Consider the following 20,145-nt stretch of genomic DNA (forward strand, 5'->3'; position numbering starts at 1 on the left):
GGATTGAATGAAGTTTATTCGCTCACCTGTGTACTTAAACTTAAGAATTTGTTACGTTAGGTGTACAATTTTGCACTCAATGTACACAGTCCTCCAATGTTGACCAGCCAGAAGATAGGTGTCTATTACTTGTTGTGTTTTAGTACATTTTAAGGTAGTTTGTTTAGTATTTAATGACATTGTTTTAATAAGTGTCTAACCCTGTTCTGACAGGACAGGTTATTAAATACACACCGTACATACGGTTTAATACATTGTTGTTGTTTGGGGAGGTGTAGTGCAGTAGCGTTACACATATGGGCACCCTTTTAACATTTAGACTTATTATACATCTGGGACATAACTGTAGCCCTGTTCAGTACTTCACATACAGGCACTGACAACACATTCAACATTAGCATTTGTATGTCTTTATATGTTAATGCTCGTTGATATAACATCCTGGTTTGTAGTAATACACATATACACTTCTCGCTTTTGAGAAGTAGAGTGTAAAATAACTAGAATGCAATGCATGAAAAAAAATTGAACTACTATGTTTAACTCAAATGACTTGTTTTAGGTTTTCTTGATTTTTGCATATTGTCTTTCTCTTTAAAAGGTGAAAAGCAAGTCAGCACTGCTCTGACTCTGAAAGAGTTAACTTTAAGTAACATATGTCATGTGACTACTTGTGCTGCATTTAAATTCCCTTTGACTTACAGAGTGCATTTGTCTGAAGAAGTCTGTTTATATTAACAGACAAAAAGCGCTTTACACTTGGATTTGTTGATTCTTGTTTTTTGGCTTATTTTGGACTTTTTTTCCATCACAACATTGGTTTTTAAAGAACATTGATTTTATTAAATACTTGTTTGTGGACGCTGGCATTTTTCCTGAGCTGTTTTTCTTGTTTTTCTATACTGAGAAAATGTTGGGAGGATTTTGTGACATAGATGTAGACTCACTTCCAGGTATAAAATTGCCCCAAGACTCACAGCTGAATGAACACACACACACACACACACACACACACACACACACACACACACACACACACACACACACACACACACACACACACACACACACACACACACACACACGCACACAAGTTCACTCCTGTGAGATTAGAACCCTACCTATCTAGTTACACAAGCAAAAGAATACAGTAGTCAACACTAACACCACAATACAAGTCTACTTTATAGAGGATGACATCATCAGCGTATGGTAAGAAGATGATGCTGGGAAGTCTGTATGAAATTGCTATGGAGTACACGACTCCAGTATAAAATCATTTTCTGAATGATACTTGAGTTAGGGCATCAGGACCTGGAATTAATCTCTTCTGACTACACAGAAGTTGACTGTTGTGAGATTTAATCCACTCCCTAACTAGTTACACAAGTTAAAGCAGAGAGTACTAAATGTTAGCACTACAGCACAAGTCTGATTTTGATGGAGTCAGAGTGCACTTTATAGAGGATGACATCATCAGTGTATGGTGAGAAGATGGTGTGAGGACTGTATGAAACTGCTGTGGAGTCAGCTACCAATATAAACGTATTTTATGAATGATACTTGAATGAGGGCAGCAAGACCTGGTGTCAAGCTCTTCTGACTATGCACACACACTCATATAGACACATACACAGGTTGACTGTTGTGTGATGTGATCCCCCTACCTAACTAGTTACACAAGCTGGAAAACACAATACTTAACACTTGCGCCATCACAGACATTTGATTTTATCATCGTCACAGTGCTCTTTATAGAGGATGACATCGTTATAGCATTGCAGGTAACATATACTATTATGAGAGTTGTGTGCAAAGGCAGGACTTGGGATATCAGTGCATGATTGCAATTTGCAACCTAGGTGAAAGAAGCAGTCATGAATGCATGTTTCAGAACTGAGCCATACATGTACCTGTTTCTCAGTATGTTGTTTTAAATAACACACAAACACACACACATACACACACACACACACACACACACACACACACACACACACACACACACACACACACACACACACACACACACACACACACACACACTTTGGAAACACCAGTTCTGCAAGGATTGAGGTCTGTGTCTTCATATTCAGATGAAGTGATAACATTAATAGAATTTTCTGACAATAGCAATGTCCAGTGTCAGCATAAACCCATACCAAATGTAACAATCCAGTTATGCTCTCTACTTCTGTAGTCTGCTTGACAATGGTGCAAGTACTTATATATAATTTACAAGGGGTCTATATTAGAAGTTCGAATGCACGGGTGTCCGAACGCTGTAACATTGAACTGGGAAGTTTGAAATGTCAAAATAGCAAAGCCGTGGAACAGTGAATTTTTTCCCAGGGAAAAAATCTGGTGGGCCATTTCTACAGTGTTGCTATTTCCTCCACTGTAGTGCGATCTCGAAGTTGGTATATTTAAGTAGGGGTGGTGAGGGGGTGAAGATCCCCACATTAGGAACATTTTATAGTGTACATGTGTTTTTTGTTTTGTGCCAGAACAGCAATTTTTTTTCCCTGGGGAAAAAAATTGCTGTTCTGAGTGATCGAAATTATTGCACTTCGAATTTCCGGGTTCGACATTTTCGTATTCAAAGTAATTGCAGTTCGACTATGTGATATAGAGCCATTTACAAGTGCATTGCTGCAAGGCAAACATGAATATCAGAAAGCATGTGTTCAGTCAAGCACACATGTCCCTGCCCTTCTGTTATATTTATGAATGACTTTCCATGTACTTTCCATGTAATGGAGGATAACAGCCAGTAACCAGAGTGAGGCATGCTAAACATGTCTTTACATAGCGCATTGCCAAGAAACTGATTTTCGTGGATGATGGCAACATGTTATCTCATGCGTGATTTGCATTTCATGAATTCCACTTGGACTTGTGAAGTAGTTTGAAGATATGCTATGGGGAAAATGCTGTAGTCTATATGTGAAATGCAGGGGCAAAGTTTTATTACATAAATAACTGTAACCTATGCCTTCCTCATTTGCAAGCCGTGCAAACACGATTCTCTACATGACGAAAAAGGTATAAGATTTAATTTGGTGCACCTTCCTTTGTACAAACAGTCTGAGAGACAAGGCACAGTAGTCAGCACTCTGGGTAGTCCTGAATATGGAAAATACACTTCCTTCCTAGCTTTTGCTGTGGCACAATGTATAAGAGCACCTGGTCAAAGTACAGGTGAGCCAGGGTTCCAATCCAGATTATTTATCAGCTGAGTGAATTTGATATGGACTGCAAATTTGACTATCACTGACTACACTAAAGTATGTGTCTTCCCCAGATGTTATCAGTAACGCCTACCTCAATACATTTGTACAACCAGAAACTGTTTTGCAGGCATCACTGCAAATCACAAGTTAATTGTGTGAACAGGTTTCTAGAAATGATAACGGATGGTGCATCTTTTGAAATGATTATTATGACTCAGCAGATATGCTAACTATTTGTGTAAGGCTGGGTATTGTGAAAGGTGTGTGCAGTATGTTTCTTCACAGTAAGGACAGCTTCCACATTATATTAGATGAACATTTCATTCATCAACACCTGAACAAAGATAATCCTACAGCAGACTTCAAAACCTTGCACACTACAGGAACACTAACAAACCATTGAATCAATGTAAAATGTTTGTATTATCTATCTGCAGAGTCATGTCACTATCCAGAAACCATGAGATAAAGCCATCAACCTAGTAGATACACATAGGTAAAGAGGGGTGGGAGTGAAGGGGTGAATGCAATGACAGGTGGACATACACATAACAATGTTTGGTGTAATGGAACATTCAGTGATGTGTTTTTGGTCTGTTCTTATTATTAAACTGCCATGCTCTAACACAGGGGCAAAGAAGGGTTAGGACATGGACAACAGGCTTATGTCAAGCAGAAGGTGGATAAATAGGTCATAGTTGTGGGGATGGATATAACTTCAAATACTAATTTTTGTCCAGTATTCAATATATCGCACTGACAATTCATAACTGTGGCAAATACTAAGATGTGGGTGATAAAACATAATGTAACAATCCAATACAAATATAACATCACACTAAGAAATGGTGTTAGATGCATCTGGAATCAAACCCTTGATGCTGTAAGCAAAAAATAATATTCAGTTAAGTGATTTATGTCAGCCCTACACATAGGATGCTGCATGTTGTTCCATTCAACATTCTAAAGAACTGTTAGTGTAACTGTTGCAAAATAGTGCCTTTATTCTCCTTTAACTCTGTGCTCCTTTAGCCCAATGAGTTTAAGCTGCTTTGTGTGGATATAACCAGACTAGTGTGGCTGATGGCAAAAGCTCACCAGGTTTTGCCATAGGACATGAAGAGCCATTCACCGCCACTCAGCACTGGTGCATTTTGCCAAACTCCTCGCAAGCACAGGCGACAAAAAGTGAAGGCTTTTTTATGGGCCATTTCTGGCCATGTGTGTGGTGTGTGAGTGTATTTTTTGATTAGATTAAAGGTGTGAAAATGGGGTTGATAGGAAAAGTGGTGAAATGGGGGGAATCAGAGGGAAGAACAAAAGGGAAACAATAAAGGAATTTCCAGGAGGAAATTAGGAAAGAACCATAGATATCCACTTCTTCAAGACTGTAATGCGAATATGTATAGAAATTTGGATGACTTTGGACTGTCACCACAACACAGATGGTTACAACAATGCAATAGTTTTGTAGGGCCAGTTGGATCAAATCAAGTGTGTTGAGAAGATGCATATGTGAAGTGGAGAACGATGAATCAGACAATATTTTTTGTGGTTCAGGTGTCCATTTTTTGGGGGGGGGGTTCAAGATAAGAGGAATGTTGAGAAGGGACATAAGAATGTGAGGGTCAGGTAGATAGGGTAGGTGAGGAAGTAGGTGCAGACAAACAGAACAAAGAAGACAGACACAGGTATGGTAATGGACACAAAAAGGTTGGGGGATACCATGACTGGGAATAGGTAGGGGACATCAGAGACACATGCCCGTCAAGTGTAGGAACAGTGAGAATCTAGTCCTCACCCTCAGAACTGCCACTACTGTGCCTTTCCTCGGTTCCCTGCAGGACTTCTTGACATAGAAGTCTCTTTTCTATTTTAATGAGCAACCTCACCAAGTGACTCATGTGGGCACCAAGGCCAGTTTCTATGACATTATGCACCATCCCTGGCAGCTCCTGGTGGGTGACATAATCCCCACCTCCACCAGTACTGCCAGAGGGAACTAATGCACCAGTAGCCGGGGCAATGCTACCTGATGTGGAGGGACCAGGAAGTGCAGAGGCTGTGGAGGCAGTACTGCCAAGTTGCATCCCAGAGGTGCTTGGTGTTGGTGTGACAGCCGGAGGAGGGTTGGCAGGCTGAGCTGCAGCAGCTGGCCTACCTCCATGTAATGAACATCAGAATGGTGTGTTTCCAGTTAAAAAAGAGATATGTGGTGGAATGAGAAAAAAAAATAAAAGATACGATTAGAACCATTACATGTCACATTCATGCTTTACTACAATAATATGCTTTTATTATTATTATATTAGCTATATAGCTTTTCCAAACAGAAAAAAATGATCGTGAATTGTTACAAGTAACCCTTGAAATATGCAAATATCCCATTTATACTTTTAATTCATTCACTCCAGTGGAGCTCAGGATGTTTGCATTGTAACTTCCAGTGGGCGGAATGGTAGTTTTCTTTAGGTTCTAGGTCTTAAACTGAATTTCATAAGTCACAGTAAACACAGTGACTATTACATTTGTAATATTTTGTAAACTATTTATAATATCTCAGCAACCACTCAAGTTACACACATACTGTCAGCAGCATTTTATTAATCTAGCTGGGAGCATTCATATAGGTTCATAGGTTCATAGGTTCATACTAGGCTATCTGCCCTAGGGCATTTATAAGCCTAGCCAGAGTGTGTGTGGCTTTCACCACCCCTTAGGATGAGAATACTATACCCATTAGTTTGCTGTGCCTCTGTCCAGCAGTGACACAGAGATGATTCCCGGGGTAAACCTACGATCTCCCATCCACTCGTCAAGATTTCTCTTGAACAGAGTCAGTGAGGGGCTCTGCCTCACATGGACTGGGATTCTGTTCCATAGTGTAGGGAGTCTCTGGGTGATGAATCTGTCCCTCCAGCACGTCCTATTTATATCCGTGTTGAGGTTTAAGTCTCTTGCTCTCGTGGCTCTGGTGGATTTGGATTTTTTGAGGTGGAGCATGTCCATTAATTCCAGGTTGGACATGGCCTTGTATGTCAGGCACAGATCACCTCTGAGCAGACGGTATGCGACTGAATAGAGCTGGAGTTTCTTCAGTCGGGCAGCGTATGACATGTTTGAGCCCCTTTATTCTTTTGGTGAGGAACTTTTGGGGTCTTTCCAACTGCTGCAGGTGTCGGGTAAGGTACATTCCGAATAGGGCGTTGTACTCAATCATTGGTCTGATAAGTGAAGAGTACAGGGGTACAATGACCTCTCCTGATCTGAATGTGAATCCCTTCATGATCAGGTGGGCAATGTAGAAGGTCTTCCTAACCACTTTGGCAATGTGAGAGTCAAAAGAGAGGTTACTGTCAACTTGGGTCCCCAGGTCCCTGATAACTTCTTCCATGTTTAATGGATTACCACCTATGTGGTAATTAGGGGTTACCTTGTTTTTCCCAAAGAGTATGACTATACATTTTTTGGCATTTAGCTTAAGGCCATGGCTCTGGCACCAGTTATCCATTTCTATGAGACCTCTCTGGAGGATGTCTGTGTCTGATGGAGTGTCAATTATGGTGCCCAGTTTGCAGTCATCTGCAAATTTTGTCAGCCACAATCCCCCTATATTTGCCTGCACTTCAGAAAAATAAATGCCGAACAAGAGGGGGCCCAGGACTGTGCCCTGTGGGACACCGCTCGTGACCGGCTTAGAGTCTGACATGGCACCAGCAACTCTAACCCTGTGGGTTCTGTCCTTGAGCCAGTTTGCAACCCATCTTGTGACATATGGGTTTACATCTAAGCTGGTGAGCTTTTCTATGATGCCTGAGTGGGGTATTGTGTCGAACGCTTTTGCTAGGTCAAGGTAGGCTGTGTGAACTGCCTTACCCTCATCAATGGCCTTGGTGACTGTTTCGAAAAAGTCGACCAAGTTCAAGAGGCAGGATCTGCCCTTGACAAAGCCAAATTGGGTAGGATCCAGTGTCTGTAGTTCCGCAATGTCTTTATTTATGAGTTCCATTATGATCCTCTCCATAGCCTTGCAGACAAGGCTCGTCAAGCTTATGGGGCGGTAATTTCCAGGGTCCATAGAAGCACCACCTTTGTAGAGTGGGACCACAGTTGCCGTACGCCATTCTTTGGGTACGTATCCTGTAGTAAGGCTAAGATTAAACAGCAGCCTTATGTGTGGGTTTAGTTCCTCATTGAGTTTGTGTAGCACACAGCCAGGGACACCATCCGGTCCCATTGATGCTGTGTTTTTTGCTTTAGAGAGAGCAGCTCTCACCTGGGCATCTGAGATGTTTGGGAGGCTAGACTCTGGTGGTATAGATATTTCTCCTTTTGGGGGGGGGGGAGAAATTTGCACTGAACCTGTCTGCCAGTATGTTGGCAATGTCTGTGGGTTCAGTGATTTTTGTATCATTTTGGACTAATTCTGAGCATATCTGGGAGTTTCCACCCAGGTTTCTAACATAGCTAAAGAAGGCCTTATGATTGTCTTTTGTGTCTTTAGCGATTTTTCTCTGAAAGTTGGCCTTGGATGATTTTATGAGTGATCGTAGTTTTTTGCTAGTATTGATCAGAGATGCCTTCCCTTTTAGGGATTTTGCTCTGTCATGTAGTAGCTTTCTCCTCTTGTTGTAGAGTTTGTTTATGGCTGGGGTCCACCAGACTGTGCACCTGCCTTTGGTGGAAAGGGTCTTGATTTTATTAGGGATTGCTTGATCCATACATTCCTGGAGGTGCTCGTAGAAGGCATTTGTAAGGGTTTCAGCAGCGTGGGTTGTGGTTTCCACTGGCTCGGGGGCCTTGAAGGATACCACTCCAGTCTTAAGAAGTGTGAAGTTTGCTTTTGAGAAGTTCTTCACTGTGGTCTTTTTTGCTGGGGTTGAGGGCGGGATGTGGATCTCCAGTGAGATTAATTTATGGTCTGATCTCACCAATGAGGGATATACTGCCGGTGTGGAGCATTTTGTCCCCATGTTTGTGATGATCAGGTCTAGTATATTTTCTCCTCTTGTGGGAATGGTGACTAGTTGTTCCATAGCATTTGAGTTTATGAACTCCAGGAACCTTTGGGCTAGGGTGTTGGGGCTTGAGTAATGTTCCCAGTCTATGTTTGGGTAGTTGAAGTCACCCAATATGATGGTGTTTGGAGAGACATTCATACTCTCCAGTGTCTTCAGGAAGGCTGTGTGGGTTTCCTGAGTTTGAGAGGGTGGTCTGTAGCATGCTACAAACTGTAGGGCAGTTTTACCTATGGTTAATTCCACCTGGATGGTCTCCGATGCTTCGTGCGTTGCCACTAACCTGGAGGTGTGGGTATCCTTTAAGAATATGGATACTCCCCCTCCTTTTGTGGTTCAGTCCAGATTTTGTGGCCAGAACGCATGATATGAGGTATAACCTGATAGTGCTGGGGTGCTCTCAGGAACCTTGAACCAGGTTTCAGTCACAGCACAGACATCGATGTTCTCCATACTGAGGAGGGCTTCGAGGGCGTGCATCTTGAGGTTTAGACTTCTGGCATTGAGCAGTATTACCCTTAGTTTTTTTCCATTTTTGTTTTCTAGGGTGGTAGGTTTATCATCATAGCCTCATATGAGGCTAATGAGTTCTGTCTGTTTCACTTGGTTGTCGACATATTTAAAAAATGTGAAAATTATATCTATATAAATTAATATTATAAAAACAACAGTTAATATCTCTTCACCTGCACTAGACAGAGGTCAAATAGTAATGTAGCTGAGTTTGTCATTGTGTAAGCTTTAAAATGAAATATTTTAACACCTTGTACATAGCATGGCTTTGGAATTATTGATGCAAATATGAACAAGCAATATTTGACGCCTAGATGCGCTGGTAGGAGTTAACTGCAGATGCACCTGGAGATGTCACTCGGATGTAATGAGTTAAAGATACCACGTATTAACTTAACAAAATGGCCAGTATTGCTGCAATTAAGAATGAAAAAGGATATTTGTTGAATGTGAATATGATTATATAGCTTACTTATGGGAAATTAACCCACTTAATCTGTGTACAGTATTACCCTTGCCTATTACAATTAACAACAGCTACAGAAGAAAGCATGCATGCTTGCTGTTACAGTTAAGATCTGCACGCTTAAGTTGCTAGTGATATATAAAATACAATCATGTTCATTTGTGCTGCATACATTTATTTATTTATTTTATTTTATTTCATTTTACATTTGCTTACCTGGATAGTCCAACTAGATACATGTCCATTTTCAGTGAAGGCCCGGGGAGAAAAGCTCCAAAATACATATCATTTGCCTCTCTGAGTCTGTGCCTTCCTGTTCACTGAGGTTTCCTGTGTAGCTATAAAATAAAAAAGGAGAGAAAAAGAGACAACAAAACATTATGTATACCAGTCTTGCCTATCTACACTATTACATATCATTTTAGTTACATAATCTGAATACATACACAACTGTGGGATGTCAGCAGTTCTAAACTCATCCAACCGTTGGTTGAGTTGTGTATGCTTGCGCCATTTCAGGTCACTGTAATGATGCCTGCACTGTTTCCCAGTGCATGGCATGCCAGTTGCACTGGAAATAGCCTTAAGTAGACTGCCCCAAGTGTTAGCCTTATACTGAGATCTGGTATAGCCCCTCTGCAGCAGCCTATAGATGTAGAGCTTCATGAGGAGTGAAACAAATATTTTTGACTCCTCTACACCCCACCTCTGTGCCAAGAATTTAACACCATTCTTCCCATCTCCTGCTATGTCTGCAAATGTCCTCCAACAATAGTACAAGTGTTTTCCTACCAATTTGTGATATAGCACTTTATGACCAGTGTGCAAATACGCACAACCATGCCAACCACATGTGTGCAATTGTAAGTGAAGAGAAGCATTGTCAAATAAAGAGGAAGAAAGTTTATGAGAGAGTGGGGGTTGGCATAAAGGTTAAGGTGTTTACCTTGCAATCACAAGGTGCAGGGTTTGATTCTCACAATGGATAATTGGCTAGGCTTAAAATGGCCCATAATGGTAGTTAGTCTAGTTATGAGCTATGAAACAGAAATGGTCATTTGTCATTAATTGATGGCATGTGTTCTGCTATACCTGGTCACATTTTGTACTATGCTCAACACTGAAATGTTAAATGACCTGGCTTTCAAGCCATAATTTTGGAGGGATCACTTGACACATATTTTGTGGGTACTTGCACACTGCTACAAATAATTTCTACAATGCGGGATTCAAATCTATGTAAAAAAAGAGAATGCATACATTTCCACATAGGTACTTTTTCCTCATTTTCACAGAAGTATTTGACAATCATGGTCATCACAGATATGCAGTTTAAAGATTGACTGGTGTTATTCTTTAATTACAACTGTATGTGTGTGACATTACAAAGTCCTGCCTTATGCATTCTCATCTGTGATGCAGGACTAATGTCTGCCAATATACTGGAACTGGATAGATATGGATTACTTTAGTAATAGATTTGTGATTTGTGGTACATGCCTCACATAACATTCTGTTCCATAGTTATAACTGCCTTATGGGGGGGGTTGGGTGATTGTCAGTAAGCTATTGTGTCCATCACAGATATTCAACTGCATTGTTTTTACATAATCATCATTATCATGATAAACCAGTTATCCACACAATACACATTATACCTACAAAAGTATGTGTATGCTCAATCAACCTCCTATGTAGTATAAGCTTCATAATCAAAGTTTTGTGAAAAATTACAGTGGGGCACTCTTACTAAAAAGTGTATTGTGTTTCAAGTGCTTTTCTGTTCAAAATGTTTAGATAGTCTGGTAATTTGGTCAAATATACTACTCAGCAACAGCTCCTCGTGGTCCTGCAGAGTGGTCATAGCAGCAGAGAACTGAGAAAAGCGACTACTTTCCTGATTTAAGCATTTTTTGCTGTTTTTTACCTGAAATACCTTCTCTTGCTTACCTTGAACAAGCTTAAACTGTTTTTTTAACTGTTTGTTGCATTATATATTATCTGCACTTTAAGTTTCATTTAGTCGAAAACTGGTTGAAAGTTGTTTGTTTGTTTGTTAATTTAACTGTTGAGGCTGCCCACTAAAGTGTGCTAGCCTGTGTAACTGATTTATTACTGTTTCCTGCTTTTCTTGGTGCTTTCTATGTCAAAAACAAAAAAACCTAAAAAATATCCTTGTTTTCCCGCCTCTCCTCGACTAGTTTAGACCAGTATACAGGCTTTGCTGTATTCTGGGTTGTGGTGTAGTTCCTGTGGTGTCCATTGCCTTACTTGGATAGAAGGAAGTTTCTTTGTTCACCAGTGGGAGTGGGGAGCCTTGAGCAGCCTATCTGTCCCTGAAGGAGTGACCTCAGCACAAGAGCTTGTAGTAATTGGTTGTTTTGGACCATTTCTAGCTCTTTTGAAGCTCCCTGTTTAAAATCCGCCTCTGAGCATTTTTTTCTGGCTATACTACTCAGCAACAGCTCCTCGTGGTCCTGCAGAGTGGTCCTAGCAGCAGAGAACTAAGAAAAGCGACTACTTTCCTGATTTAAGTATTTTTTGCTGTTTTTTACCTGAAATACCTTCTCTTGCTTACCTTGAACAAGCTTAAACTGTTTTTTTAACTGTTTGTTGCATTATATATTATCTGCACTTAAAGTTTCATTTAGTCGAAAATTGGTCGAAAGTTGTTTGTTTGTTAATTTAACTGTTGAGGCTGCCCACTAAAATGTGCTAGCCTGTGTAACTGATTTATTACTGTTTCCTGCATTTCTGTGTGCTTTCTATCTCAAAAACAAAAAAACAAAAAAATATCCGCCTCTCCTCGACTAGTTTAGACCAGTATACAGGCTTTGCTGTATTCTGGGTTGTGGTGTAGTTCCTGTGGTGTCCATTGCCTTACTTGGATAGAAGGAAGTTTCTTTGCACACCAGTGGGAGTGGGGAGCCTTGAGCAGCCTATCTGTCCCTAAAGGAGTGACCTCAGCCCAAGAGCTTGTAGTAATTGGTTGTTTTGGACCATTTCTAGCTCTTTTGAAGTTTCCTGTTTAAAATCCACCTCTGAGCGTTTTTTTTCTGGCTATACTACTCAGCAACAGCTCCTCGTGGTCCTGCAGAGTGGTCCTAGCAGCAGAGAACTGAGAAAAGCGACTACTTTCCTAATTTAAGTATTTTTTGCTGTTTTTTTACCTGAAATACCTTCTCTTGCTTACCTTGAACAAGCTTAAACTGTTTTTTAACTGTTTGTTGCATTATATATTATCTGCACTTAAAGTTTCATTTAGTCGAAAATTGGTCGAAAGTTGTTTTTGTTTGTTAATTTAACTGTTGAGGCTGCCCACTAAAGTGTGCTAGCCTGGGTAACTGATGTATTACTGTTTCCTGCATTTCTGTGTGCTTTCTATCTCTAAAACAAAAAAAAAAAAAAATCCTTGTTTTCCTGCCTCTCCTCGACTAGTTTAGACCAGTATACAGGCTTTGCTGTATTCTGGGTTGTGGTGTAGTTCCTGTGGTGTCCATTGCCTTACTTGGATAGAAGGAAGTTTCTTTGCTCACCAGTGGGAGTGGGGAGCCTTGAGCAGCCTATCTGTCCCTGAAGGAGTGACCTCAGCACAAGAGCTTGTAGTAATTGGTTGTTTTGGACCATTTCTAGCTCTTTTGAAGTTCCCTGTTTAAAATCCGCGTTTGCACGGCTTTGTGCGGTTGTGCGCATAGCGCAGCGCTGGTTAAACAAGGTTAAACGTTTTCTGGCTCTCCCAAGTCTGCTCTTCAAATTTTCCCTTAAGAAAGCTCTACTCTTATAATAATCTAGTCTAATCGCTTTATTATAAGCCTAGCACATGTTCTCAAAACCTCTCTTCTAAGTAAGCACTCGCTAACTAAAGTAAGCACTACCTTCCCTGTGAGTACCCACTTCCCTTAAAGGCACAGCACCCCCTTATAATATTCTAGCATGTCGACTGGTAGATTGCTGGCATCCTCTCCAGTTCAGCTGGTTAATCTGGGAATCTTGAGACAATGCTACAATTGTCTCATGTACACAGACAACCCTCTCCTCCTCCCAACAAACACAAATACATGTGAGAGATGCAACTATATAGCCAAAATGGAGGCTGAACTCTCTCATCTCAGGACTGGCAAGACCAGACAGGAGGAGGAGGTAACCACACACACACCAAACCCAGTCCCACATAGACCTACCAATACTGCAAACCAAACACATAAAAACACAAAGACATATTCGGAGGCTCTAACAAAAAACTTACCAAAACAACAGAAGCTCCCAAAAACAGACACCCAAAAATCCACCACCTCAAAACATAACACATGCATCACATACTTCAATAAATCAGTGTGTCAAACAATCACAGCCCTTAAGGCCAAACACCATGCCTGATACACTAGTGATAGGTGACTCTATAGTCAGACACACTGACGTTCCGCTTACCAGGCTGAACAAGGAGAGGGTAACCGTGAGCTGCTTATTGGGAGCTAGGATCCGCCACATAACACACGCACTCAGGTCACTCCAAAGCAAGAAGAAATATGACTCCGTCATTGTCCATGCCAGCATGAATGACCTGAGATGTACCTCCCTGGACTACATGAAAAGAGACATAGAAGAGCTCTCTGATTATGTAGCCCAGGCTGGTATGACCCTGACCCTGAGCAGCATCTTGCCATCACCAAGAATGATGCCACAATACAAAGACAAGATGATCAGCTTTAATAATTGGCTCAAATACTGGTGTCATTTTAGGGGGATCCAATGTCTGTCTGCTTGGGATGACATGCTGGACAAGCCACGTTGCTTTGCAAGGGATGGCTTGCATCTGTCACCACTGGGCTTCCGGATATTGGCTAAGACTCTTGCCTCCCCATAGCGCCTTTTATAGGCAAGGCTCAAAAGACAAACCCACCTCCTTAGAAAACAAAAATGGAAAAAAATTAAGGGTAATGCTGCTCAACGCCAGAAGTCTAAATCTCAAGATGCAGGCTCTCGAAGCACTCCTCAGTATGGAGGACATCGATGACTGTGCAGTAACTGAAACCTGGTTCAAGGCTCCTGAGAGCACCCCAGCACTACCAGGCTATACCTCGTATCATGCTTTTCAGCCCCAAAACTCAGGCCAAACCAAAAAAGGAGGGGGAGTGTCCATATTCATCAAGGACACCCACACCTCCAGGTTAGTGGCAACACATGAAGCATCAGAGACTATCCAGGTGCAACTAACCGTAGGCAAAACTGCTATACAACTGGTAGCATGTTACAGACCACCCTCCCAATCTCAGGAACCCCACTCAGCCTTCCTGAAGACATTGGAGGATATGAATGTCTCACCAAACACCATCATATTGGGAGACTTCAACTACCCTAACATAGACTGGGTGCATTATTCTAGCCCAAACACCCTAGCCCAAAGGTTCCTGGAATTCATAAATTCAAATGCAATGGAACAGCTATTCACCTCTCCCACAAGGGGAGATAATATACTAGACCTGATCATCACAAACATGGGAACTAAGTGCTCCACACTGGAAGTATACCTTTCACTAGTGAGATATGACCACAAACTAATCACCCTGGATATACATATCCCACCTCCACCCCCAACACAAAAGACTACAGTGAAAAACTTCTCAAAAACCGACTTTACACTTCTTAAAACTGAGATGGTATCCTTTAAGCCCACTGGGACAGTGGAAACCGCATCCCACAATGCAGAATCCTTCACAAATGCTTTCTACGGACATCTCCAAGAATGCATGGATCATGCAATCCCAAATAAAACCAAGACCCTCTCCACCAAGGGCAGGCGTCCTGTCTGGTGGACCCCAGCCATAAACAAATTGTATAACAAAAGAAGGAAGCTACTGCACGACAGAGCAAAATCCCATAAAGAGAAGGCATCTCTGATCAGCACTAGTAGAAAGCTACATTCTCTCATAAAAACATCCAAGGCCAACTTTGACAGAAAAATCGCTATGGACACTAAAGATAACCATAAGGCCTTCTTCAGCTATGTTAGAAACCTGGGCAGAAACCCTCAGATATGTTCAGAGTTAGTTCACAATGACAAAAAATACACTGAACCCACAGATATTGCCAACATTCTGGCAGACAGGTTCAGTGCAAATTTCTCCCCTCCCTCACCCCCAAAAGAAGAAATACTTATCCCAGCTGAATGTAACCTCCCTGTCATCTCAGATGTCCAGGTGAGAACCGCCCTCAGCAAAGCTAAAAACACAGCATCAATGGGACCTGACGGTATCCCAGGTTGCGTGCTGCGTGAACTCCAAGAGGAGCTAAACCCGCACATAAAAATGATATTTAACCTTAGCCTTACTACAGGATATGTACCTGAAAACTGGCGTACAGCAACAGTAGTCCCACTCCACAAAGGAGGCACCTCTACTGACCCTGGTAACTACCGCCCCATAAGCTTAACCAGCCCGGTCTGTAAAGCTATGGAAAGAGTCATTATGGAACTAATAAACAGAGACATTGGGGACTTACAGACACTTGATCCCACCCAGTTCGGCTTTGTAAAAGGCAAATCCTGCCTTTTAAACCTGGTTGACTTTTTCGAAACAGTCACTAGAGCCATTGACGAGGGCAAAGCAGTCCATACAGCCTACCTGGACTTGGCTAAAGCTTTCAACACAATACCCCACTCTGGCATCATAGACAAGCTCAACAGCTTAAATGTAAATCCATATGTCACATGTTGGGTGGCAAACTGGCTAAAGGATAGAACCCATAAAGTCAAAATCACTGGAGCCGTGTCAGACTCAAAGCCAGTGACAAGTGGTGTCCCACAGGGCTCTGTCCTGGGACCCCTCTTGTTCGGCATTTATTTCTCAGATGTGAAAGCAAACATGGGAGGGTTGTGGCTGACAAAGTTTGCAGATGACTGCAAACTAGGCGCTATAGTCGATACACCGGCTGACACATACATCCTACAGAAAGGCCTCACTGAAACGGACAACTGATGCCGGAGTCATGGCCTTAAACTAAATGCCAAAAAATGTATAATCATCCCCTTTGGGAAAAACAAAGTGCCCACAAATTATCACATAGGCGGTAACCCACTGAGTACGGAAAAAGTAATCAGAGACCTGGGGACCCAAGTCGATAGTGACCTCTCATTTGACACCCACATTGCCAAAGTGGTTAGAAAGACTTTCTACCTTGCCTACCTTACCATGAAGGGATTCACATCCAGATCAAAGGAGGTCATTGTGCCCCTGTACTCCTCCCTTATCAGGCCCATGATTGAGTACAATGCCCCATTTGGTATGTACCTCACCCGGCACTTGCAACAGCTAGAGAGACCTCAAAAGTACCTCACCAAGAGGATCAAGGGTCTCCAACATATGTCATATGCTGCCAGACTAAAGAAACTCCAACTCTATTCAGTAGCATACCGCCTACTCAGAGGTGATCTGTGCCTGACGTACAAGGCCATGTCCAATCAGGAATTGATGGACATGCTCCACCTCAAAAAATCCAAATCCATCAGAACCACGAGAGCTAAAGATTTGAACCTCAGCACAAATATGAATAGGACATGCTGGAGGGACAGATTCATAACTCAGAGGCTTCCCTTACTCTAGAACAGAATCCAAGTTCATGTTAGGCAGAGCCCCTCACTGACTCTCTTCAAGAGAAATCTTGACGAGTGGATGGGAGATCGTAGGTTTCCCCCAGGGGTCATCTCTGTGTCACTACTAGACAGAGGCACAGCAAACTAATTCTATTATGTAAGGGGGTCTTCAGTGTGTCACTACTAGACAGAGGCACAGTATTCTAAATCTATTCTGTACACTTTTGTACCATTACATGGGGTGGCGAAAGCCACATCACTATGGCTAGGCTTATAAATGCCCCAGGGCAGATAGCCTAGTACCAAACTATGAAACTATGAAACACATATGCATTACTTATATGGTATTCCTTGGTTTGCACAAGCCTTCATTTGTGTGGGAGGGGGAATCAGCTGCCATTCTGTTGTATTAAATGGAAGTGTGTTTCAAGAGCTTTATGTTGACAAAGGGTACACAGACTGATTATTGTTGTGAACAAATACATTACTTATGTGATATTAATGTGTTTTATCCTTCTCTGTTTTATGTCACATAGGATTATACACCTAACCTTACAAATCAATGGAAATCCCCTTTTAGTGATGCTGAGAATGAGGTAATCATCCAGGCTCTGAGGCAGCATGGAGCCTTCCAGCTTGAGAAAGGCCAGGGGGATATGGCTGCCAGAAAGGAGATTTAAAACCAGTTAGACCACTGTCATGATTTCACTAGTATGGAGGGGGGTGGCTGCATTTACCGAGAACAGCTGACTACAGGGGGTGGTCCTGCTACTGAGTCACCACTGACACCAAATGAGGAGTTTCTGTCCACTATCAGAGATCCCAACAGCTCAGGGGAGCCTCCACACAGTGTGCTTGATATTGGTTCTGATGCGGTTGGGAAGCTAAGTGTGTCCCAGAGCAAATTCCAGTTAAGATTACACATGGCAAGATATTGGCTTGTAGACTAAAATATAATTTGGCTGCTACTGCTTGTGATACATGATTTTTCTATCTAAACCTATTGATAAGTCATACAGTTATACAAGAGAGTTGCTCAGTAGATGTGGGTGTGGATGCATGGCTCAGACAAGTTTCAGTTAGAGCTATTTCTGTAGAGAAAATAGGTGGTTGTGTATTCACTATCTCCATGATATGCCCATGGTGATTATTAATTGCCATCCTTTCATTGCTTCTTTTTTTCCAGAACCATCTTTTCTATAAAGTGTGGAGACATCTGCACATGGTAAGTAAATATTTGTTTTTGTCCTTAGTAAGAATTATTTAGCTATTTATTCACTGTATGTGTGAGATGAGTATAATGAGTGTCTGTAATGCTGTAGTATCTACAGTTGTGTGACCAGGCTTACTTTTTGTTCAGGTAATTTGGGTTAATATTTAGGGGAGTAGTAATTTTATTCCTGTGTTTGTTGCTTATTATCACAGGTGATCCTGCCAGTGGAAGAGTAGGATTCCGGTCACCTGTCAGAGTATGGGTAGGCTCTGATGATGATGGTGGCCAAACAGAGGCACAGTCAGGGGTTGCAGAGGTTGAATGTAACACTGAGGGTCTGATTCACACATCCCCTGAATTTTCTTCAGACACAGTCAGTATGCCTACACATACCAATTCCACTGAGCCCTCAGATAGTGGACAGGGTGAGGGTGACACATGTGATCAGGGTAGTTTGGTTACTGTGATTTCAGTGCTGGTTGACTCTGGCTGTAGCCAAAGTGTGGGCAAGGTGCCACGCTGGAAGGCTGGTAGCGGTGATTGGAGGAGGCCTGTTATCAGCCCCTCCACCTATGCTGTTGTGTCAGTACGTGCCACTCAACATATGTTTAGGCCCATCATGGATGTACAGGCATGTTCCACTAATGCCTCTGAGGACATACCTAGGGTTCTAAATGTGGCACAAGCTGACATGTGACTGTCCCCACCTTGTGGCTGATTTAATGGATTGGATGAATACTAAAATGGAACAGGCTGTGTATGTGATGGAATGTCTGCTGGGAGGGGAACATCCACAACAACATCCTCTGATGTTAGCTAATGGGGCTGTGCCTGATCCTGCTCCCATAGTGGCCCTACTTCCACTGCTCCATCAGTGGTTGAGGTGTCCATACCCAGGCATGGTAGACCATGGGGTCGTGGACCTGTGCATAGTTGTGAGGAGTGCTCATCCAGCAGACATCACTCATGTTCAGGTAGCACCACCACATCTGGCCTTGGGCATGGACATACCAGTGCAACTCCTGGCAGAGCTAGTTTTCATAGTTAGGGGTGATGACAATGAATGGACACCTCTATCATGCATGGCTCACACCTGTTTGACATGCCAGGACATAGTGCTAGCATAGAGCTTGACTGTGTTCATGCATACACTCTCATGCCATTCCCTGGCATCAATTTTAATGTATGCCTGTGCATAGGATGAAAGTTGTATCGCTTAGGAGGGCAGCATATGTGTTATTCATTGCCTCTTGGCCAGGGCTAGGGCATACTGTACATGTTTATGTCTACCTATACCCACAGCAGCTGGGAGTTCCCTCTTTGACTTCTCACCTGAGTGTGAATGTGGTGACCTTGGATAATTTCAGGCCAAGTACTGGGATTGTACTACAGAACCTTCCCTGACATATCCAGAGTGGTGCAGCAGTTAAAAGTTGTAACCTCACTGCAAGAGGATCTCCAGTTCGATTCTCGGCTGGGGTGCCTTCTGTGTGGAGTCTGCATGTCCTCCCTGCATTTGCGTAGGTTTCTTCTGGGCACTCTGGTTTCCTTCCACATTCTAAAGACATGTCTGGAATGTTTCTTCCCCGGGCCTCTGCTGTAAATAGGCTCTGTCTGGGTGAGTTTCATCTTGGCACGATGGCTTCCTCCTACATTCTAAAAAAAAATCTAGGCTCTGAAATCATGACTTCAGCAGCCCCAAAACATGCTCTATGATATATTTTTGTTTGTGCATGTGCCTCATTATAGCATCCCTCTGTGGGTGTTTGTGGATTTCTGATGGCTGTTATCAGCCATGGACTGAGTGCATCCCCTGCATCCTCCATTCAATGGCCTTGTGGGATATCACCCCTGGAAAACCTATGGTAGATCTGAGTTGTGCCAGATATGGGAGTCATGGTAACTGCTGGAGTTGCCAGCACACATTCAGGATGATTCTCTTAGCATTACACATGACCCTACAGTTAATGGAGTGGAAGCAAAGCCCTTTCTGTTGCTGTAGACCCTTCTCTGTTCCCTGGGTGGTGCTTTGATCTCAATGTGTATGCAGTCTACGGCACCTAAGACTTCAGGAAAGTGCACTCAGGGGTAGGGGGTAAATATATATAGTCACA

This window comes from Protopterus annectens, chromosome 4.part0 (genome assembly GCF_019279795.1).
Source record: "Protopterus annectens isolate FY-2018-M chromosome 4.part0, PAN1.0, whole genome shotgun sequence".
NCBI lineage: Eukaryota > Metazoa > Chordata > Ceratodontiformes > Protopteridae > Protopterus > Protopterus annectens.